General features: G+C 39.2%; 1 protein-coding gene and 1 pseudogene across 3 annotated transcripts in view; both read left to right on the top strand.

The window, feature by feature from the left end:
* The window catches only part of SNX33 (sorting nexin 33), a 98,325-nt gene that overhangs the window by 18,666 nt on the left and 59,739 nt on the right, over nt 1-19,920 (top strand). The gene's annotated exons all lie outside the window — the stretch shown is intronic.
* On the top strand, nt 488-18,980 carry LOC311612240 (proton-coupled zinc antiporter SLC30A5-like; annotated as a pseudogene). Its single transcript has 3 exons — nt 488-499; nt 18,124-18,345; nt 18,552-18,980. The product of its transcript is annotated as a proton-coupled zinc antiporter SLC30A5-like (transcript).

The raw sequence follows: 19,920 nt of genomic DNA, 5'->3' as shown, positions 1-19,920 counted from the left end.
GAGGCTTTCTTTTTCATTCATGCTTAAATTGCTGTCTTCAATGTTTGCTGCAAATGGATCTATTATCCACATATTACCAAGTCTGGTATCTTCTTTCTTTGGGTAAGAATGACCAAAAGGTTCTGTGAGTGATTGTAAGTGAGTGCTGTTAAACAATGGTTACCACCTGCCAGTTGACATCACTCTCTTGCATATATTCATAGAAGCTTGAAAACATTTGCAGATCTTCTTCTGCCAACAACGTTTGCCACAGTAATATTTTCTTTTGAAAAGCATCAATTTTACCTTGTAGTGTGAACACATCCTTAAGTTGTCATTTAATAGCAAAAAAATATCTGTTAGGTATGCAAGCTTGGCTATCCACTCATCGTCAGAGAAGAGTTCTTGTAATTTCGGATTATTGGCCGCTGGAAAAATATTTTGACTTATTCTGCAGGGCAAACAGTTGGGTTAGTATCTTGCCCCTCGACAGCCATCTCACCTCAGCATGAAGAAGAAGGTGAGTATCCTGGGAACCCATTTCTTCGCCAAGTGCCTCAAATATTTGAGAACTGAGCACTTTGTATGGAATTTCATTTATAGTTTTCATAACATCTGATAATACTTTGTGTAGTTCTGGGGACATTTTTTTCACTGCACACTGCTCACGATGTATAATACAGTGTGTAGACAAAATGCCTGACAACATTTTTCAGCTTTGCAACAGTTCCCAAAAGATGTCAAGTCATGTTTGTGGCACCGTATATGCATATCCCAGTACATTTTTTTCCATTCAATTTCGTGTTCCAGGAAATAACTATTAAGTGCTTCAAAAATCTCAGAGCTAGTTGTTCCACTGGCAAGCTAAGTGAACAAAGTAGTTTGTTCTTCCTGTAACTCTCCTTCACACTCAGCCCTCACAAAACAAAGGAAAAGTGCTTTGTTACTTAGGTCTGTTGATCAAGTTGAATAAAATGTTTGTGAATTTTTCACCATTTTTATAACTTGATATTCAATATCTTCAGCCATGTCTTCAATTTTGCATTTGACAGTGTTAGCAGACATAGGAATTGCTTTCAGTTAGCAGACATAGGAATTGCTTTCCCAAAACCTCTTTACTGGCTTGTAACATGCAAGGCTTAATTAAGTCTTCTCCAATCGTATACAGCTTTAAAAAAAAAAAAAATTATTGATTTTTTACAGAGAGGAAGGGAGAAGGATAGAGAGCTAGAAACATTGATGAGAGAGAAACAACGATCAGCTGCCTCCTGCACACCCCTCACTGGGGATGTGCCTGCAATCAAGGTACATGCCCTTGACTGGAATTGAACCTGGGATCCTTCAGTCCCCAAGCCGACGCTCTATCCACTGAGCTGAACAGGCCAGGGCTAATATACGGCTTTTTATAAGCCTTTAATAAGGATTTATCTCCAACAGTCATTTTTGTTACAGCAATCATTGCTTTTATATATTTTCATGCATCCTTTGAAAATATTCAAGTGGTTTTTTAGCTAAATCCAGGTGTTTTGGTTGCAAATGTCTTTCGAGTTTCGAAGGTTCATGACATCATTGGGTAAAGTCTCAGAACACACGGCAGAAAGCAGCTGTGGGTCCAGCTCACTACCAGGTTCTTGAACAAATCCACATTTCAAGTAGTTCGAATCTATTTACTTGATTCTTTGAGTTTTTTCTTGTCTCTGTATCCAGTTTGTATGTTCTTCCTAATGGTGCCTGATGAGGACTGTGGAGACTGATTCATTGATCAGCTTACGGTTAAGTGAAGTACTCATATTACTATTGTTACTATTGTCATTAGTTACATTATCTTTTGTATTACTAAAGAAATGCAAAATATTCCTTTGCCTTTTTTTACTCATTGTGGGTTTATTTTACTAGAATCTAAAACCAAACAAGAAATGATAGTTATTAAAGTCAAACTATTTGATGCCATTAAACATAACAGTTAAAGAAAATACACAGCTACATATAATACACAAATAAAATAAAACTATCAGATGAGAATTGGTAATCGCGGAGTGGTGACTGCTGTAATGGTCAAAACAATACTGAAGCCGCTTGCAACCTCTCTGGTTTCCCCCTCTTAGTTATTAGAAAGGGGAATTATGATGTAATGTAGTACATTACTGTAGTACATTTCGTGAATTTTATGCAGTGTAAAGGTGAAAATTGTCACTCAGTCAGAATATAAGAATTTCTTAGAATATTTTTTTGTGTTTTATTATTAGGATCAATAAAACATAAAAAATGCAAATAATGTCCAAATTTTTCTACGGCCACCAAAAGTTTCTCATGGACCATGAGTGCTGCTCTAATTCACATGCTTTCCAAAGCCATTGCCTTCTTAGTTGTGGCAGATCACAAAGGTGGAGTATTGTTGCGAGTACTGGCTTTGTGCCATAAAGATGGTTTTCATACAGCTTCCAGAAAGCTCTCTATAGATGTAGGTGGAGCCAAATGTCTTCATACTTTATCCCATCCTGTTTTTCAGCTTCTCTTGTGTCCATGGGACATTGAATTTTTTTTTTTTTTTTTTTTTTTTTTTTTTGTGTGTGTGTGTGTGTGTGTGTGTGACAACTGAGAGTAAAATCAAGTCTTGTTTTTTCTCATGGTTATCTTTTTTGTCATGATCCTGGATTTCTTTCTTTTTTTTTTTTTTTTAATAAATTTTTATTGTTCATATTATTACAAATGTTCCTTCCCCCCCCCCTTCTCACCCCACCCTCTGTCCTTTCCCCACCCCCCATTGTCCTCATCCATAGGTGCACAATTTATGTTCAGTCTCTTCCCACATCTCCCTCTCCCCTTTTCCCCAAGAATCATCAGTTCACTCCCCTTCCATACCTCTGATTCTATTATATTCAACAGTTAATATTGTTCCTCAGATTTTTTTTTTTAGTTTCCTTGGTTTTTAGATTCACTTGTTGATAGTTACGTATTTGTTGTTCATAATTTTTATCTTTATTTACTTTCTCTTCTGAAAGAACCCCCTTCAGCAATTCATATAATTCTGGTTTGGTGGTGATGAACTCCTTTAGCTTTTTTTATTAGTGAAGCTCTTTATCTGACCTTCGAATCTGAGTGATAGCTTTGCTGGATAGATTATCTTTGGCTGTAGGTTCTTACTATTCATCACCTTGAATTTTTCTTGCCATTCCCGTCTGGCATGCATGGTTTCTGTTGAGAAATCAGCTGACAATCGTATAGGTGTTCCTTTATAGGTAACTACCTGCTTAGCTCTTGCTGCTTTTAATATTCTCTCTTTGTCTTTTGCTCTTGGAATCTTAATTATGATTTGTCTTGGTGTGGTCCTCTTTGGATTCCTTTTATTTGGAGTTCTGTGTGCTTCCTGGACTTGTAAGTCCAATTCTTTCACCAGGTGGGGGAAGTTTTCTGTCACTATTTCTTTCAGTATGTTTTCGATATCTTGCTCTCTTTCATCTTCTGGGACCCCCATAATTCTGATGTTGGATCGTTTGAAGTTGTCCCAGAGGTTTCTTACATCATCTTCAATTTTCTGGATTCTCTTGCCTTCTAGCTTCTGCAGAGGAGTGTCTTCTGGCTCTTTATGTTCCAAATCTTTGACTTGATTCTTGCGATCTTCTATTCTGTTTTTAGGACTCTGTAAAATATTTTTTATTTCAGACAATGTATTCTTTATTTCTTGTTGATCCCTTATCATTTCTTGTTGATCCCTTTTCATATCCTCATAGGTCTCATTTATTTTATCGGCCTTTTCTAGGAGACTCTTGAAAAACCTTATAAGTGTGGTTTTGAACTCTATATCCAGTCGCTTTTTGTTCTCCATTTCTTTTGTTTGTGATCTATTTGGTTTAGGCATTTTCGCAGGCAGCTTTCCTGATGGGGCGGGGTTTCAGGGTGGAGCCTACAGCCTTGGCTTTCGTCAGCCCCGCCCTATGCGACTCCTGAGACTCAGGATCCTTCAGTACTTGTTGCAAGCACCTCTGAGAGAAAGGTGCCCTCGATTTTCGCCTGCTGCCAAACTGTCTATGCTCTCCCCCAATGAGTCCGGTATTGGGGTTCAGTTCAGTTGGAAGTGGAGTTGGAGGTGGCGTTCAGAGCAGTCTGGAGCCCCTGTCTCCTTCCCGTCAGGGCAATCCCGCGGCACAGCCGGCCGGCCCTTCTCTACGCGCACTGTGCGCCTCCGGGACCTCCTCTCACCGTTCTCTGGAGTTCCGCCTTACAGCCCAGCTCCCTATGGGTGAGCCTGGGTCCCCAGGGTCTGGCCTACAATTGGGGTTCAGAGCAGTTGGAGCTGGGCCCAGCACAATCGGAGCTTTTCTCTGCTTCCCGCTTGGGAACGCCAGCCAGGCACTCGGCCTCCCTCCTCTCCGGCTCCGTCCTCTCCGCGCGCCGCGTGTCTCCGTACCTTGGGCTTTTACAGCTCCTCCGCGCTTCCTTCTGGTTTTCTCCTTGCTTCTTGTTGTAGGATTTCCAGTCAGTCGACTTTCCTGTAGTTCTGGGTAATGTCCATTTTATATTTTAGTTGTATTTTTTGAAATTGTTGTGTGCGGCTGCGGCTAGTTGCCTACCCGAGCAGCCATCTTGGATTCCATGATCCTGGATTTCTATGTCAATTTCATTTGCTCAGTCAAAATGGAAGTTTCCAGTTCTTAATGATCTTAAAAATGGGAGTGGAGTAAGCAGAAGCTACATTGATTCTTCCAGGACCAAACTGGAATTACAACTAAAATATAGAAAAACCAACTTGAATAATCAACTTAAGACTAGCTGAAGAGAACCCTGATAACTAAGAACGGAAAGTGGAGAGTGCTTAGAGCACATGTGTCAAACACAAGGCCCGCGGGCCAAATCCAGCCCGCCAGACCTTGCAATGTGCCCCGCACCGCGCTGTCATCACTGCACTCCGCTGTCAGTTTATGACATTGTCAGTTTATGACTGTTCAGTAAACCATTTGGCCCGCGATTTAGGCTGGATTTTAGATTTTGGCCCCTTCTCTGATTGAGTTCGACACCCCTAGCTTAGAGACTAATAGGAAGTGCAGAGACATGAGCAGGCTAACCAGGCTCCTGCAGACAGCAGCTGAAGTTCCAGAGGAAAATCTTAGCTGTAGGGAGTTCCCACTGAGAACTCTGGAGTCTAAACCCCAAGCTGAGTTCCCCAACCCATAGCATCAGAACTGAGAAATGTGTCCACATAATATCTGGCTGCAAAAAGCAGCAGGGAGAAACAGCTGGAAATGCAGGTACCCTCTTAATGGGCAATGCACAAAAATTTTGTGTGCAGCTACTCACCTTGAGCGCTAGCAGAGGACTGGAGTTGTGTAGGAGAGTTCAGAGATGGGATAATTGACCTGTGAACCAGGAGCATAGACACAAATCCAAATGGGCAGCCAAAATGGGAAGACAAAGAAACAACCCATAACCCAGCCATGTTGGCTCAGTGGTTGAGCATTGAGCTATGAACCAGGAGGACATGGTTTGATTCCTGCTCAGGGCTCATGCCCTGGTTGTGGGCTCAATCCCCAGTAGGTGGCATGTAGGATGCAGCCAATTAATGATTCATCATTGATGTTTCTATCTCTGTCTCCTTCTCCCTTCCTCTCAGAAATCAATATAAAAATTCCAAACATATATGTAAATGTATGTCCTATATAATAAAAAAGTAATATGCAAATCAATTGAACAGCAGAATGAATGGAATGCCTGTGGCCCCTCACCCCAGCCGGCCCACCCCTCAGGGGTGGGCCAGCTGAACCCCATCAGTGCATGAATTCTTGACCAGGCCTCTAGTATATATATTTAAAAAACCAAAAACTTAAAACAAAAACAAAAACAAAACACATTGGAAGGAATACATAGCAGATTAGGGGAAGCTGAGGATCAGGTCAGTGAATTAGAAGACAGGGTAGAAATAAAATCACTCAATCAGAGAATAAAAAACAAATAATAATTAAAAAAAGAGGAACAACATAAGGGAGTTGTGGGGCAGCATGTAATGTACCAATATTTGCATAATAACGTGTCAGAGGAGAAGAGAGTGAGCAAGGAATAGAGAACATGTTTGAAGAAATAATGGCAGAAAACTTCCCTAACATAGTGAAGCAAAAAGTCAAACAAATCTGGGAGGCATAGGGAGCCCCAAGCAAGAAGAACCCAAACAGGCCCATGCCCAGCCACATAATTAAATGCCAATAATGAAAGAATTTTAAAGGCAGCAAGAGAAAAGCAATTTGTTTTTTACAAAGGAGCTCTCGTTAAAAACTCTACAGGCCAGAAGGGAATGGCATGAACTACTCAAGATAATGAAAAGCAAAGATCTGAAACCAAGATTATTATGTTACAGCAGGGCTATCAATCAAAATAAATGGTGAAATAAAGAGCTTCCCAGCCAAAAGAAGACTAAAGAAGTTTATTACTACCAAACCAGCACTATAAGAAATTATAAAGGGACTGCTGTAATGAGAAGAAATAGATAAATGTAGGCATACAGAATTAAAATGCAATAAATGTGTACCTATCGATAATAACATTAAATGTAAATGGATGAAATGTTCCAATCAAAAGACATAGGATAGCTGAATCAGTACAAAAACATGACCCAATTATATGCTGTCTACAAGAGACCCACTTCAGAACAAAAGACTCACAGCCGAAATCGGTTTGGCTCCGTGAATAGAGCATCAGCCTGCGGACTGAAAGGTCCCAGTTCAATTCCGGTCAAGGGCATGTACCTTGGTTAAGGGCACATCCCCAGTAGGGGGTGTGCAGAAAGCAGCTGATCGATGTTTCTGTCTCTTTAGCCTTCTCCCTTCCTCTCTGTAAAAAATAAATAAAAATATATTTTTTAAAAAAGAACAAAAGACTCACACAGGATGAGAGTGAAGGGATGGAAAAAAAATTTCCATGCAAATGGAAACGGGGGTGGGGGTGGGGAAGCTGAGGTAGTAATACTCATATCTGATAAAATATACTTAAAAATGAAGGCCATCACAAGAGACAACAAAGGTCACTACATAACACTAAAGGGATCAAACAAACAAGAGGATATAACCATGGGAAACATATATGTACCCAATATAGGAGCACCTAAATATATATTTAAAAACAACAACAACAAAAAACAACCCTAGAGAAGAGATCAACAATACAGTCATAGTAGGGGACTTTAACACCCTGCTGACTTCACTGGGTAGATCGTCCACAAAAAAATTAACAAGGAAAGAGTGACTCTAAATGGCACACTGGATCAGATGGATTTAATTGACATTTATAGAACATTTCACCCCAAAGCTGCAGAATATATTCTTCTCAAATGCACATGTGTCATTTTCAAAGATAGATCACATGTTAGGACACAAAACAAGTCTCTAGAAGATTAAAATAATATCAAGTATCTTCTTAGATTATAATGGAATGAAAACACTCAAAACATTCCAATACATGCAGGCTAAACAGCACGTTATTAAACAATGAATGGGTTACCAATGAGATCAAGGAACAAATAAAAAACTTCCTGGATACAAATGAAAATGAACACAAAACAACCCAAAATCTCAGACACAGCAAAAGCAGTCCTGAGAGAGAAGTTCATAGCACTACAGGCTTATCTCAAAAAACAAACAAACAAACAAACAAAATAAACTATTTAACCCTACAATTTAAAGAATTAAAAAGAGAAAAATAAGAAATGCCCAGAATAAGTGGGATGAAGGAAATAATAAAGATTAGAGCAGAAATAAATGACATAGAGGATTAAAAAATATAAAAAGTCAATGAAACCTAGAGCTGTTTATTTGAAAAGATAAACAAGATTGATGAATCATTACCAGACTCATAAAGAAACAAAGAGAGAGGACCCCCCAAAAATAAAATCAGAAACAAAAGCAGAAAAGTAAGAGGTGACTCCACAGAAATACAAAGAATTGTAAGAAAATACTTTGGACAACTATATGCCAACAAGCTGGACAATGAGGATGAAGTGGACAAATTTCTAGAAAAATACAATCTCCTAAAACTGTATTAGGAAGAATCAGAAAACCTGAATAGGCCAATAACAACTGATGAAATAGAAGCAGTAATGAAAAAACTCACAGCAAACAGAAGCTCTGGTTCAGATGGCTTCACAGGGGAATTTTACCAAACATTCAAAGAACTAACACCTATACTCCTCAAACTATTCCAGAAAATTCAAGAGGAAGGAACACTTCCAAGCTCTTTTTACGAGGCCCACATTATCCTAATTCCAGCACTAGATAAATACACTACAAAGAGAGAGAATAACAGGCCAATATCCCTGATGAACATAGACGCTAAAATCCTCAACAAAGTGTTAGCAAATCAGATCCAGCAATATATGAAAAAGATCATAGACCATGACCAAGTGGGATTATTCCAGGGATGCAAGGCTGATGCAATATTCACAAATCAATAAATGTGATGCATCACATAAACAAACTGAAAGACAAAAACCACATGATCATATCAATAGATGCAGAAAAAGCACTTGACAAAATCCAGCACCCATTTAAAAAAATTTCTTTATTGATCAAAGTATTACATATGTGTCCTTATCCCCCCCATTATCCCCACCCTCCCACTCATGCCCTCACCCTCCTGTTGTCTGTGTTCATTGGTTAGGCTTCTATGCATGCATACAACTACTTTGGTTAATCTCTCCCCCTTATCCCCACCCTCTCTTACCTTCCCTCTGAGGTTTGACAGTCTGACCAATGCTTCTCTGTCTCTGTATCTGTTTTTATTTTATTTATTTATTTATTTATTTATTTATTTATTTAAATATATTTTTATTGATTTTGTACAGAGAGGAAGGGAGAGAGATAGTTAGAAACATCGATGAGAGAGAGTCATCGATCCACTGCCTCTTGCACACCCCCTGCTGGGGATATGCCCAAACCAAGGTACATGCCCTTGACTGGAATTGAACCCGGGACCCTTCAGTCCCCAAGCCGACGCTCTATCCACTGAGCCAAACCGGTCTCGGCTGTATCTGTTTTTATTAATCAGTTTATGATGCTCATTATGTTCCATAAATGAGTGAGATCATATGATATTTATCTTTCTCAGACTGGTTTATTTCACTTAGCATAATGGTCTCCAGTTCCATCCATGATATTGCAAATGGTAAGAATGCCTTTTTTATTTATTTATTTATTTATTTTACCACACTGTAATATTCCATTGTGTAGATGTACCACTCAGTTTTTTAATCCACTCATCTACTGATGGGCACTTAGGCTGTTTCCAGATCTTAGTATGGTGAATTGTGCCACTATGAACATAGGGGTACATATATCCTTTCTAATTGGTGTTTCTAGTTTCTTGGGATATATTCCTAGAAGTGGGATCACTGGGTCAAATGGGAGTTCCATTTTTAGTTTTTTGAGGAAACTCCATACTGTTCTCCAACAGTCTGCATTCCTACCAACAGTGCATGAGGGTTTTTCTCCGCATCCTCACTTGTTTGTTGATATGTTGATGATAGCCATTCTGACAGGTGTGAGATGGTACTACATTGTTGTTTTGATTTGCATCTCTTGGATAATTAGTGACTTTGAGCAAGTTTTCATGTGTCTCTTGGCCTTCCTTCTGTCTTCTTTTGAAAAAATAACTATTTAGGTTCGTTACCCATTTTTTTTGATTAGGTTGTTTATCTTCCTTTTGTTAAGTTGTATGAGTTCCCTGTAAATGTTGGAGATTAAACCCTTATCAGTGATAACATTTGAAAATTTATTCTCCCATGCAGTGAGCTTTCTTGTTGTTTTGTTGATGGTTTCTTTTGCTGTGCAGAAGCTTTTTATTTTGATGTAGTCCCATTTGTTTATTTTCTCTTTAGCTTCCATTGCCCTAGGAGCGGTATTGGTGAAGAAATTGCTTCAGTGTATAGCTGAGATTTTGCTGCCTGGGATTTCTCTAGTATTTTTATGGTTTCCCATCTTATGTTTAAGTCCTTTATCCATTTTGAGTTTATTTTTGTGTATGGTGTAAGTTGTGGTCTAGTTTCATTTTTTTTTGCATGTATCTGTCCAATTTTCCCAATACTGTTTATTGAAGAGACTGTCTTGATTTCATTGTATGTTCATGCCTCCTTTGTCAAATATTAATTGAGCATAGTGGTTTGGGTCAATTTCTGGGTTCTCTATTCTATTCCATTGATCTATATGTCTGTTTGTGCCAATACCAGGCTGTTTTGAGAATAGTGGCTTTGTAATATAGTATTTGATATCTGGTATTGAGATCCCACCTATTTTGTTCTTCTTTCTCAGGATTGCTGTGGCTATTTGGGGTGTTTTATTTTATTTTATTCCAGATGAATTTTTTTGAGAGTTTGTTCTAGATCTGTGAAACATGCCATTGGTATTTTAATGGCGAGTGTGTTGAATCTATAGCTTGCTTTGGGTAGTATGGACATTTTAATGATGTTGATTTTACCAATCCATGAACACGGTATGTTCTTCCATCTGTTTATGTCTTCCTCTATCTCTTTTTTTCAGTGTCCTGTAGTTTTTTACATAGAGGTCTTTTACATCCTTAGTTAAGTTTATTCCTAGGTATCTTACTTTTTGTGTGTGTGATGGTAAATGGGATTGCTTTTTTTAGTCTCTCTTTCTGTAAGTTCACTATTGGTGTATAGAAATGCCATAGATTTCTTGGTGTTAATTTTGTATCCTATACATTGCTGAATTCATTTATTAAGTCTAATAATTTTTTGATGGAGTCTTTAGGGTTTTCTATGTATCTTATCATGTCATCTGCCAATAAGGACACTTTTACTTCTTCTTTTCCAACTTGGATACCTTTTATTTCTTCTTGTCTAATCGCAATGGCTAGTACTTCTAATATGTCAAACAGGAGTGGTAAGAGTGAGCATCCTTGTCTCAGGAGAAATGGTTTTAGTTTTTGCCCATTGAATATGATGTTGGCTGTGGGTTTGTCACAAATGGATTTTTTTTATGTTGAGGTATGATTCCTCTATTCCCACCTTGCTGAGAATTTTTATCAGGGGAGGGTATTGGATTTTGTCAAATGCTTTTTCTGCATCAATTGATATGTGATTTTTATCTCTCAATTTGTTTATGTGATGTAACACGTTTATTGATTTGAGGATATTGTACCATCCTTGCATCCTTAGGATAAGTCCTACTTGGTCATGGTGTATGATCTTTCTGACGTACTACTGGATTCGATTTGCTAGAATTTTGTGGAGGATTTTGGCATCTATGTTTATGAGGGATATTGGCCTGTAATTCTCTTTCATTGTGCTGTCTTTATCTAGTTTTGGTATTAGGGTGATCCTGACTTCATAGAATGATCTTGAAAGTGTTCCTTCCTCTTGAATTTTTTTTGGAGTATCTGAGGAGTTTGGTAAAACTTTCCTGTGAAGCCATCTAGCCCTGGGCTTTTATTTGCTGGAAGCTTTTTTGATGACTGCTTCAATTTCTTCCATAGTTATCAGCCTATTGAGATTTTTAGGTTCTTCCTGATGGATTCTTGGAAGGTTGTATTTTTCTAGGAATATGTCAATTTCTTCCATGTTGTTTAGTTTGTTGGAATGGAGTTGTTCATAGTATTTTTTAATAATCCTTTATATTTCTGTGGGGTCTGTTGTTATTTTGCCTCTTTCATGTCTGATTTTGTTTATTTGGGTCCTCTCTCTTTGCTTCTTGGTGAGCCTGGCTAGAGGTTCATCTATCTTGTTTACCCTTTCAAAGAACCAGTTCTTTGTTTCATTGATCTTTTGTTATTGTTATTTTTGGTCTCTATGTTATTTATTTCTGCTCTGATCTTTATCATCTCCTTCCTTCTGCCTAATCTGAGCTTTTCTTGTTGCTCTCTTTCTAATTCTTTAAGTTGTAGAGTTAGATGATTTACTCCCATTTTTTTCTTGTGTTTTGAGGTAAGCCTGTAGAGCTATAAACTACCCTTTTAAGACTGCTTTCATTGTGTCCCGTAGATTTTGGATTGTTGTGTTTTTTTGTCATTGATTTCCTGAATGTTTTAAATTTCTTCTTTGATCTATCTGGTAACCCAGTCATTGTTTAATAGCATGCTACTCAGCTTCCAAGTGTTTGAATTATTTGTATTGTTTTTATTGTAGTTTATTTATAATATTATGCCACTATGGTCTGAGAAGATGCTTGATATGATTTCAATCTTCTTGAATTTGGGGAGACTTTGCTTGTGGTCTATGTTTGAAAATGTCCCATGCCAGCACCAATTTTTGATAAAAATTCTCAGCAAAGTGGGATTAGAGGGAGCATATCTTAACATAATAAAAGCCATATAGGACAAACCTACAGTGAACATCATACTCAATGGGCAAAAACTAAAACCATTTCTCCTAAGAACAGGAACAAGACAGGATGTCTGTTTTTTCCTCTCTCATTGAACATATTACTGGAAGTCCTAGCCACAGGTATTAGAGAAGAAGAAGAAATAAAAGGCATCCAAATTGGAAAAGAGGAAGTAAACTCTTATTATTTGAAGATGACATGATATTGTACAGAGAAAATAGTAAGACTCCACCAAAAAACTACTAGACTTAATAAAATAATTTGGCATAGTAGCAAGTTCCAAAATTAACACCCAGAAATCAGTGGCTTTTTTATACACCAAAAATGAAATCTCAGAAAGAGAAACTAAACAAACAATCCTATTTACCATCGCAACAACAACAACAAAATTAAGACCCTTAGGAATAAAAGACTTGTATTCAGAAAACTATAGGACATTGAAAAAATAGATAGAGAACATATAAACAAATATACTGTGTTCATAGATTTGTAGAATTAACGTAATTAAAATATCCATACTACTCAAAGCATTCTGTAGATTCAATGCAATCCTTATTGAAATATCATTAGCGTATTTCACAGATCTAGAACAAATACTCCAAAAATTTGTATGGAACCAAAATAGACCCTGAATAGCCACAACAATCTTGAGAAAGAAGAAAAAAGTTGGAGGAATCACAATACCAGATATCAAGTTATACTACAAAGTCACCATAATCAAATCAGCCTGGTACCAGCACAAGAAAAGGCGTATAGATCAATGCAACAGAACAGAGAACCCAGAAATTGACTCAAGCCATTACAGTCAAGTGATTTAAAAAAAATATATATATATATTTTATTGATTTTTTACAGAGAGGAAGGGAGAGAGATAGAGAGCTAGAAACATTGATGAGAGAGAAACATCCACCAGCTGCCTTTTGCACACTCCCTGCCGGGGATGTGCCTGCAACCAATGTACATGCCCCTGACCAGAATCGAACCTGGGACCTTTCAGTCCACAGACTGACGCTCTACCGCTGAGCCAAACCGGTTTTGGCTACAGTCAGTTGATTTTTGACAACGGAGTCAAGACATTGTCTTCAATAAAAGGTTTTGGGAAAATTGGACAGATACATGCAAAAAACGAAACTAGATTGCCAACTTACATCATACACAAGGATAAATTTAAAACAAAAGACCTAAACATAGATTGTCAAACCTTAAAAATCCTGGAAGAAACCATAGGCAGCAGACATCTCTCATAGCAATATGTTTACATGCAAAGGAAATTAAGGAGAAAATAAATAAATGGGACTACATAAAATTAAAATGCTTTTGCACAGCAAAAGTAACCATCAACAACACAAAAAGGGAGCCCACTGTATCGGAGAATATATTTGGCAATGATTCAGCTGATAAAGGGTTAATATCCAAAATATATAAGGAGAAACAGAAACCAAGATGGTTGTATAGGTAAACACCTAAACTGCTGCCTCGCACAACAATTTCAAAACTACAACTAAAAGACAAAATGGATATCATCCAGAACCACAGGAAGGCTGACTGAGTGGAAATTCTACAACTAGAAGGAAAGAGAAAAACACACTGAGACTCAGAGGAGCTGCGGAAGTAAAGGCAGAGGTACAGAGGTGCATGTGTGGAGAGGGCTGGCAACGGAATACGTGGCTGGCTTTCTCAATTGGGAGGGAGACAAAAGCTCCCAACTGCTCTGAACTCCAGTTCTGGGCAAGACTCTGGGGAGAAATTGGACTGTCTGGCAATGGGTGAAATTTGAGGGTGGCTTTCTCTCAGAGGTGCTTGCAGTGATTACTGTGGGACACTGAAACCCAGGGGCCTCCTAGGGCATGGTTAACAAGAAGCCATTGTTGTTTGCTCCGCACTGAGACTCTGCCCCATCCAAGCTGAGCACAGAGGCTTTTGCATATGAATGGCCTGGTCCTTTGAATTATTTTTTAAAAATATATTTTATTGATTTTTTTACAGAGAGGAAGGGACAGAGAGTTAGAAACATTGATGAGAGAGAAATATTGATCAGCTGCCTCCTGCACACTCCCCACTGAGGATGTGCCCGAAACCAAGGTACATGCCCTTGAATGGAATCGAAGGTGGGACCCTTCAGTCGGCAGGCCGACACTCTATCCACTGAGCTAAACTGGTTAGGCCTGAATTCTAAACTTACCTAACAAACTGCAGCTGAGTCAGTGAGACCCAGAACATCTAAAAGAAGGCCTAAGGCCCCACAGCAGCTTGCATTGTTTCACAGCTGGGCCTCATCTGGCCAGCTCCAAAACCCAAACAAAGAAGAGGAATCTGCAGTTATTTCCATAGCTCCTGCTGGGTGGCCTCAGGCAGAGGCTACATTAACACCTCCTTGGAGATCCAAGAGCCAGTGTACCCAGTTGTCAGAGTGAGACCATCCAGATTACAACTCCTCAGATCCATAAGGGACTCACTCAAGGGGCAGACTCAGTGAGCTCCAAAGCCCCACTGAAGCAAGTCTTGTCTCATAAGGGTGTCTCCAGAACAAAAGTTATCCCACCATAGACACAGCTTATCCTCACAGCCATTTGGCCTGGAGGTCAATTCCTCAGTGATATCAACAACAATCAAGGCTTAACTACAACAAAGGTGTGCACCAAGAGTTCTGACCTCAGGTAACCGAGGAGACTGAGCCACTGGGCCCTATAGGACCCCTAGCACAAAAAGCCACTCTATCAACTCAGGGAAGCAGCCAAAATGCGGAGACAAAAAAACAGGACACAAATGAAAGAAATAGAGGAAAGCAAATGACTGGATATAGCATTCAAAATCGCGGTTGTAAGGTCTTTAAGAATTTTCTAGAAAAGGCCGATAAATTTAGTGAGACCCTCGAGGATATGGAAAAGGACCTACTGACTGAAATAAAAAATATTATACAGAGACCCAACAGCAGACTAGAGGATTTCAAGAATCAAGTCAAAGATTTGAGATACAAAGAAGCAAAAAACACCCAACTGGAAAAGCAAAAAGCAAAAAAGAATCCAAAAATATGAAGATAGTGTAAGGAGCCTCTGCGACAACTTCAAGCATACCAGCATCTGGATTATGGGGTTGCCAGAAGAAGAGAGAGAGCAAGATATTGAAAACCTATTTGAAGAAATAATGACAGAAAATTTCCTCCACCTGGTGAAAGAAATAGACTTACAAGTCCAGGCAGCATAGAGAATCTCAAACAAAAGGAATGCAAAGAGGACCACACCAAGATACATCATAATTAAAATGCCAAGAGCAAAAGACAAAGAGAGAATATTAAAAGTAGCAAGAGAAAAACAATTAGTTGCCTACAAGGGAGCACCCATACGATTGTCAGCTGATTTCTCAACAGAAACTATGCAGGCCAGATGGAATGGCAAGAAATATTCCATGTGATGAATAGTAAGAACCTACAATCAAGATTATCCAGCAAAGCTATCATTCAGAATTGAGGGTCAGATAAAGAGCTTCACAGATAAGAAAAAGCTACAGGAGTTCATCACCACCAAACCAGTATTACATGAAATGCTGAAGGATATTCTTTAAGAAAAGGAAGAAGAAGAAAAAGGTAAAGATAAAAATTATGAACAACAAATACATATCTATCAAGTGAATGTAAAAATCAAGTGAATAAAAAATCTGATGGAACCAAATAAACTGGTGAATATAATAGAATCAGGGGCATAGAAAGGGAGTGGACTGACAATTCTTGGGGGAAAGGGGTGTGGAAGGTTTGGAAAGAGACTGGACAAAAATTGTACACCTATGGATGAGGACAGTGGGGTGGGGTAAAGGCAGATGGTGAGGTGGGAACCGGTTGTAGGGGAACTATGGGGGGAAAAAGGAACAATTGTAATAATCTGAACAATAAAGATTTAAAAAAACCCCAAAATATATAAGGAACTCATACAACTTAACAAAAGGAAGATAAACAATCCAACTAAAAAATGGGCAAGGAAACTAAATAGACAATTCTCCAAAGTGGACATACAGATGGCTGAGTGATACATGAAAAAATGCTCAAAGTCACTGATCATCAGAGAGATGCAAATTAAAACAACAATGAAATATCACCTCACACCTGTCAGATGGGTACAATCAATAAATCAACTAATGATGTGCTGGTGAGGATGTGAAGAAAAGGGAGCCCTAATATACTGCTCATGGAAATGCAGACTGGTGTAGCCATTATGGAAAACAGTATAGCTTCCTCAAAAAATTAAATATGGAACTGCCATTTGACCCAATCATCCAACTTCAAGGAATCCTACCTAATAAAAGAGTAATATGCAAATGAACCATCACTCTGCTACAAACCATGCCCACCAGCCTCGCCCACCAAACAATCAGAGCGAGCATGCAAATTAATCCCAACCAAGATGGCTGCAGCCACAGAGAGCAGTGGAGAGGCTTGGGTTTCCAGGCTATAGAAAAAGCCAAACTTTCCACACACCCTGGTGACCTAGGCCTCCACTCAATGATACAAAGTTTCAATTATAGAAAGTAAACAAATTCAAACAGAAATGGTGGCAGCCATGGAGGGAGCAGGGGACTTGGCTCCAGGCTACAAAGTTTCAATTGTAGAAGGCAAATAAATTCCAGATACCAGGGCCTCTGCTTGAGTTACCAGGGGGCATGGCTGACCTGCAAACCACCACAGGCCCCTCACCAGGTCACCCCATGCCCCAAGGGAACCCCCAACCTGATCCAGGACAACCTTCAGGGCAAGTCAGCTGGCCCCCACCCTCTGTCAGAATTGAGGGTCAGGCCTCTATCCTATCTAATAAAAGAGTAATATGCAGATTGACCATCACTCCAACGCACAATATGGCTGCCCCCATGTGGTTCCAGATTGGAGAGGGTGCAGGCTGGGCTGAGGGACACCCTCCGCCCCCCACCATGCACGAATTTCATGTACCAGGCTTCTAGTATATCATAAGAAATCTGAAACACCAATCACCCCTATGTTCGTAGCAGCACAATTTACAATAGTTAAGATCTGGAAATAGCCCAAGTGTTCATCAGTAGAGGAATGGATAAAAAACAAGGATCTCTTACCCTTTGACACAGCATGGAGGGTCCAGGACAGTAGTATGCTAAGTGAAATAAGCCAGTCAGAGAAAGGTAAGTATGGTCTCACTCATATGTGGAATATAATGAACAAAATAAACTGATGAACAAAATAGATGCACTGACAGAGAAGCACAGAACAGACTGGGGAATCTCAGAGGGAAGGTGGGGGAGGCTGGGAAGTGGTCAACCAAAGAACTTTTATGCATATATGCATAACCCATGGACTCAGACAACAGGATGGTTAAACCCTAAGGTTGGGGGCAAGGGTGGGTTAGAAGGGGTAAGGGGGCAAAAAGGGGACATATGTAATATTTTCAACAATAGACATTTAATTTAAAAAAGTGGAAGTTTTCAAATGTGCCTGCTATGTATCCTTAATTTTTGGACACGTCTAATAACAGACCAGCTTTGGGTTGAATAAATCCTGTCTGGAGGAGTGGTCACTATATGCACTCATATAGTGAGTGCTATATTCTTTTAAAAAGACGTTTTTATTGATTTTAGTGAGCAAGGAAGGATTTTTTACCTCTCTGTAAAAAATCAATAAAATATATATTTTAAAAAAAGAATCACTGAAACAAATTCTTGAGGAGAATGAATTTAGACAGATTGTTTACTTCTTGTGTTTAGTGAGAGAGGGATAGAAAGGTAGAAACATCCATGAAGGAGACATCTGGTGGCTGCCTCCTGCACACCCCCTACTGGAGTTCGAATCCACAACCCGGACATGTGCCCTGACTAGGAATCAAATGCAGGACCTCTTGGTTCATGGACCAATGCTCAACCATTGAGCCACACCGACTGGAAGAACGCTATATTCTTCATTTTTCTGCTAACATTATCTCCCTCTAAGAGAGGACAGAGTGGTATTCTAATTGGTTTTTCTCATGAAGGAACACCTTTTTATAACGTTATGGGTGATGCTTTTCAGCATGGCTCCTAGTCAATCCTCACATTTATTAAGGAATCACTAAAACAGCCCTAACCGGTTTGGCTCAGTGTATAGAGCATTGGCCTGCGGATTCAAGGGTCCTAGGTTTGATTCCAATTAAGGACATGTACCTTAGTTTCGGGCACATACCCAGTAGGGAGCATGCAGGAGGCAGCTGATCAATGTTTCTCTCTATCCCTCTCTGTAAAAAATCAATAAAATATATATTTTAAAAAAAGGAATCACTGAAACAAATTCTTGAGGAGAATGACTCTAGACAGATTGTTTACTTCTTGTGTTTGAATCTGCTTTTTACCTTTTTGGGATTATTTTATTGCAGGTTGACTAGTAATCTGGGTCTGATCTCATGCTCTTTAACTGTTCTGCTTTGGTGATGGGATTTTTTGCTCCTTTAATGAGTCGATGGAAAGTAATTTAGGTTTTTTCCTATGGGTGTGGCCAAATAGAAAATCTCTCTTGTATTTATTAATGGACTTTTTCTAATGGTGTTAGCTTTCCTTATGTTTATGGAGTAACTGGATAGATTAATTGATCCCCCAAAATTAGACACACACATGTTAACACCAGTCTCAGTTGGAGGACTGATAGTAAACCTTATAGATATCTGTGCCTTTAGCCATGCCCATGGATTTTCTCAAGGAAGCTAATGTGAGGGACACACATGGCAGTACTGGTGTACTTAGAGAGCAGTTTGGATGGTTCATTGCCAATCCCCTCTGTTCTCTTTTTACTGCTATCATAATATATCTCAGTGTCATTCTATTGATTAAAGATGAATATCAGGTACTACTTTTTTTTTTTAATTAAATTATCTTTATTGTTGGAAGTATTACAGATGTTTCTCCCCCTCTCCCCCGCGCCCCCCCCCCCCCCCCCCCCCCGCATCAACCTGTTCCACTCGGTCCCTGAGACTACCACCAGAAAGAAAAAGAATTATGTCTTGCTTTAGAAAAGATACAGAAAATTAGTATCATACCAAGACCCTCATTTTTGGCATAATTCTGCCAGAATTGTGGCAGGAACAATTCATATATAAATGATATCTGATGTGCTGAAACAAAGACTAGTACAGCAGGTTACAGGAATACTTAAAAGATGCTGAGTAAACAATTTAACAATTCAAGTGGAATAAGAGGCATACTTTCAACATATGTCTCACTTAAGTACTGGATTTCATCATGTACTGGCTATGATAAAACAAACAGTGTCCATGAAATATGACAAAGATGGTACTTACATCATATGAAATAACTGGGAATTACCATGAAGATTAAATGACTAAGTACTTAGAGTATTGCCAGAAGGAAGAAAATTGCACACAATTATACAGAGCTGGCCTTGGAAGATGGGCAGTGGTGGAAGAGCATGCCTCCAGCCCAGCACCAGGTTTATTCCTGGAGGTGATACCCTATCAGATCAAGCCTTCCACAGCTTCTTTCAGCCTGATTCCCCAGAGCCGGTCTCCTCCAGGAAGCCCGTGTTCTGGCCTTCCCTCCTCTATTCCTCTAAGGTAGGCCGATGATCCAAGCCCAGCCCAGCCCACCCTAACTCCAACTTCAGGTAGAGTCCTGTGAATCATTGGGGTGG

The sequence above is a fragment of the Pipistrellus hanaki genome, assembly GCF_964339955.1.
Source record: "Pipistrellus hanaki genome assembly, chromosome: 1".
NCBI classification, from domain to species: domain Eukaryota; kingdom Metazoa; phylum Chordata; class Mammalia; order Chiroptera; family Vespertilionidae; genus Pipistrellus; species Pipistrellus hanaki.
The sequence above is the reverse complement of the archived record's forward strand: the minus strand, read 5'-3'. Positions and strand labels throughout refer to the sequence as shown.